Raw genomic sequence first — 5,350 nt, forward strand, 5'->3', positions numbered from 1 at the left:
AATTCATTACAGTTGGAAAACATTTTTTGGTCATGTGGAAATGGTCAAATAGACATAGAAATTGAAACTGTAAACTGAATAGCAAGAAGAGGAGCATCCTCAGAGACTAAGGAACTGAATGAGATTCTCAATGCTCTATCTTGATTAGATGATCTGGTTCCCTGTGTCCCATGTGGGATTTTGTACGGTTTAACCTTGTACAAAAATTACCTGCATACGGATTCTAAAAAAACCGAAAATAAACAATGGCGAGAGCGTAAAACATTAAACATATATACACATAGATTTTCTGCTAGATCCAAAAATCGGGACTACCAGATTGATATTTCATTATATTACTTTCAATGTTACAATACATATATATACATGCTGAAGCATCAATAAACCCCAATCCATTAACCCTAGATTAGAACACAATTGTAGTTCCCTTTACCAGATCTACAAAATACCAGGGACCAAAAACCATCATTCCCAAAACCATGTGCCAAATCCATGCACAAAACCATAGGTAGGTCCGCCCACCTAATATAGGGTCCAAAAAAAATTTCCCAGGGCGCTACCTCGGACCCCATGCAGGGGACCTATCACCCCCTACGTACCCCCCTGTTGCGCTCGACACAACGTACATGGGGGACAAATGCCCCCCCCCCCCCCCCCCCCTCCTCGTGCGTTGGGTAGTCATGGAAAGAATATATAACACACAACATTCTCCCACTTGTTGTTTTCTTTCGATAAGGGGCCACAAGAGAGCTTAGTCTTTGGTCCAACCCTGAAACACCCATTGTTTCTCTACACCAAGAGAACTTCTCAGTGCTTACAGACTTTGCTAATGGATCTGTAGTATTCTTCAAAGTGTCCACCTTTACCAGCAACACCCTTTTATCCTCAACCATATCACTCACAAAGTGATACTCAACATCAATGTGCTTTGTCTTTGAATGCTAAGCAGGGTTCATTGGAAAGAAAATTTCACTTTGGCTATCACAGTCTATCCTTATAGCTCATTGTACTAACCCCATATTTGAACACAATCTCTGCAACCAAACTACTTCCTTGTCTGCATCAGTGGTTGCCATGTATTATGCATCTGTAGTTGAAAGGGCCACCACAAACTGTCTCTTACTCATCCAACTAACTATACCTCCAAATTGGTTAATTGCACCTCCAAATAGGCTAAAGACATACCCACTTGTAGATATTCTCTAATCCAGATACCTAGCCTAGTCTACATCAATAAAGTCGTGGATGTTCCAAACTCTATACAATTCTAGTCTTCCTTGGTAGCACAAACTATAATCACTAGTTCCACGCAAATACTTGAAAATCCACTTCACTATTGTCCAATGCTCCTTCCCTAGTTTTGACATAAACCTGCTCAATACTCCCACTGCATGTGCAATGTCTAGACTAGTACAAACCATTCCATACATTAGGCTATCGACTGCACTTTCATGTGGAACACGGGACATGTCCTCTTCCTCTTCTTGTGTCTTGGGAAACTGTTCAGTAGATAACTTTACACCTACATGAATAGGAACCTTCACCAATTTAATATCATGTATATTAAACCTTTGAAGTATTGTCTCAACATACTTCATCTGGTTTAACCAGAGCTTCCTCTTTGCCTAATCTCATTTAATTTCCATGCCAAAAATATTGTTTGCAACACCAAGATCTCTCATGTTGAATTTGGAGGACAATTGAGTGTTCAAATCCTGGATAATTTCTTTGTCATTTCCAACCAACAACATATCATCCACATACAAGAACAGATAAATAACATGGTCACCAATCAATTTAAAATACACACAGTGATCTGCTTTTCTTCTGGTGAAGCCAAGTCCCCGTATAAATGTATCAACTTTTTGGTACCACATCCTTGGTGACTGTTTTAACCCATACAAATACCTTTTTAACTTGCATACAAGTTTTTTCTTACCATTCACCGCAAAGCCTTTAGGTTTCTTCATGTAGCTATCTTCTTTTATGGAATTGATCTTCTTACACCTAGATTTTGTGGTTGTTCATCTTCTGATTCCTCTTCTGTTCTAAGGTCTGATTCTTCCTCCTTTAGCTCAAACTCTATCTCCTCATGTTCCTTTGCTAGGACTACATTTTTACTAACAACTTTCACTTCTCTAAAGACCACATCTCAAATGTACACAACATTTCTTGTTTCTTGGTTCCAATGCTTATAATCTTTTAAACCATCCTTATACACAATAAAGATGCACCTTTCATATTTAGTATCCAACTTTGTTATTTTCTCCTCTAGAACATGTACATATGCATCACATGCAACACTACAAAAACCCCTTGTGATTAGCATCCGTGTTTTCTTCCTTTTTTGCATCTAGAGACCATTTTTGGTGATATTTGCATCCATTTATCAAGTATGGTGCAATATTTGAAGGAAAATTTGCAGCCTTTTTTACACCAAACCTTGCACCAATTTTAGCAGCAGGTGTTGCACTAGGCCTTACATGAGGTTTTGCACCAAATTTTTCACCAAGTCCTATACCATCCATTGCACTAGGTTTTGTTCCAGGTTTGCATCAAGTTTGGCACCTAATTTTTTTCGCCTATATTTGTATCCTCTATTGCATCCACTTTTTGTTCCTACACATGTATCATTTTTTGCATCCTCATTTGCATCAATTTTTACATCCATTTTTTCATCCCCTTTTGCACCAAGTTTTGTGTCAAGGTTTGTGTCTATTTTTGAATCTACTTTTGTTACATCAAATTTTGCATCCTTTTTTGCCTCCATATTTGCATCCTCATTTGCATCCGTTATTGTGTCCACTATTGCATCCACTTTTGTGGTGCCACAATTTGCGCCTAGTTTGGAACCTACCTTTGAAACCACTTTTTCTTCTAACTTTGCATCAATGTTTGCATCCTCATTTGCATATATGTTTACATCAAATTTTGCATCGATGTTTGCATCCCTTTCTTTATCCACTTTGTGTCAAGTTTTGCATCGGGTTTTAAGCCTCACTTTGCATTACTTTTGCATCAACTTCTATTGCATCCACTTTTTCATCCAATGTTGCAACCATGTTCACGTCTACTTTTGTATGCCTTTTGCATATTTTTTTGCACCAAAGTTTGCTTATTTTTTTGCATCTATCAGTGCATCCACTTTTATTCTACCATAATTTGCATCATGTTTTGGACCTACTCTTGAAGCCATGTTTTCTGCTACTTTTGCAGCGACATTTGCATCCAAATTTGTGTCAAATATTACCTCTTTTTCCATCCACTTTTATGTTGGGGTAATGCATGGGGTTTTGTATGCTCTTTTTCATCTACATTTGTTGCATTCATTTTTGCATCCAATTTGTTGTCCACTATTTCACCCGCATTTGCATCCACTTTTTCATCCCTTCTTGCATCTTGTTTTTCATCCAAGTTTGCATCTTCATTTGTTTCTTTTGTTGTATCCACTTTTGCATCCATATTTGTTGAGCGACAATTTATTACATGTTTTTCATATATCATTTCACCCACATTTTCTTCTACTTTTTCACCCACATTTGAATCCTCTTTTCTGTCCAATTTTTCATCGAATATTGTGTATGCTTTTGTCTCCCGTTTTGCATTGAATTTTACATCATGTTTTGCATCTCATTTTTCACCTACTTTTGCATCTACTTTTGTTACATCCACTTTTGCATGTAATTTTGGGTCAACTATTTCACTCGTGTTTGTGTCCATGTTTACATTTCTTTTTACATCTTATTTTACGTCCAAGTTTGCATCCTTTTTTCATGCAAGTTTTTGTCCGTTGTTGCATCCACTTTTGTTTCACCACAATTGGTGATAATTTTTGCACATATTATTGCACCATATTTACTTCCACTTTTAAATATACATTTGCATAACTATTGCATTTATTTTTCTTCTCATGGTCAAGTTTACCATTTCTTCACATAAAATAATGGTCACAGGTGCATCCCCACTAGGAGGATTCCCTACATTTACCCCTTGTGGAGGTGCAATATTTTCAACAATTATGATTTGGCATTGTTCCTAAGGTGGGAAAGGATTTTTCAACACAATAGGTTGTGTGGCGGGATTTCACTAAGTATTGTTCTCATTGACCTCGTCCAAATATGAACAATGATGTTTCATATGGCCCCTAACACAATTATTACATGGCAACTTTAGCTTTCACTCTTTCTTGGCCTCGACATTGGCTTTTGGAGCTTATGGTTCTTTTCGCTCATTCAAAATATTTTTCTTATTCTTCTTCTTTTGTCCACCCGGTTATTATGGTCTACCTAGTCCTATGGACTGAACCAAGTTAATGGTGATTCTTTGGGAATAAGTTTTAGCTATCTTTGTTGTAGGTGCAGTCAACACAGGAATATGAAAAATAACTAACTAGTTTAACCTCCCAACCAGCTGAATATAATCCATTATTCAAAATTAGCAGAGTTTGGTTCTTCCATTATGATTAGCTCTTTTCTACTTCCTTGCACATAGCATAGATATGGAGGAAGGCCCAAACGATGTTCAATTTGATTCAAGTGTTTCTTTCGGTTCTTCATGGAAAGTTGTAACTCATCGAACACAAGGAAAAATTCATCCTTGGCCTCATTATAATCCAACAATACGTTACCCGATAGAATTTTCAAATGATAGTAGATATCAACAATATACATGTATTACTAGTATCTTCGTCTAGTGTGTGTTGTGTTAAGCGTGCAATATGCTACCTCTCTATCCACTTCGATACCTATCAAACATTTGTGCTTTCCTACAACGTCATGTTTCACTGCCATTATTTTTTCATGAATCTTCAGTGAGTGTGGACACAATACAAAGGTGTTGAAGTTTAAACTTTCTATTGGGCTCAAAAGCCTTGTTTTATGTAGTGGGCCACTCCATGCAGGCTTTGAGTGCATCGACAATACATTGTAAGCCTGAATCAATGGTAACACAAACTTACTGAAATATGAATTTTTGCTTAAGAGATGGATGTGAAGGCTAGCGGAAGCCAAGGGGGAGAGGAACTTGGGAGATGAGGGATTTTCTCAAGGATGGATTCAAAGAAGAGCTTAAAGGAGAAGGATTTTTCCTTACTTGAAAAAATTATCTAAAGTGAAGGAGAAACCTACCCAAACCTGACTATAATAGTCTAATTGAGGGGTTTATATTTGACACGACAGAAAATAAAGGAGAAAACAATGTAACTGATGCCTACGGGATGCACTAGGAGAGAACAATATAAATAAATGAAACAACAAAGGGTATAAAATTATCCACTATACACAGTTAAAGTAGTATCCCTAGAGAAAAATCATATGGAATTATTTTATTTGACAAATAATAGCCCTTGATT

This window comes from Pinus tabuliformis, chromosome 9, assembly GCF_031772625.1.
Source record: "Pinus tabuliformis cultivar Carrire ecotype Pingquan chromosome 9, CPIR1, whole genome shotgun sequence".
Taxonomy (NCBI): domain Eukaryota; kingdom Viridiplantae; phylum Streptophyta; class Pinopsida; order Pinales; family Pinaceae; genus Pinus; species Pinus tabuliformis.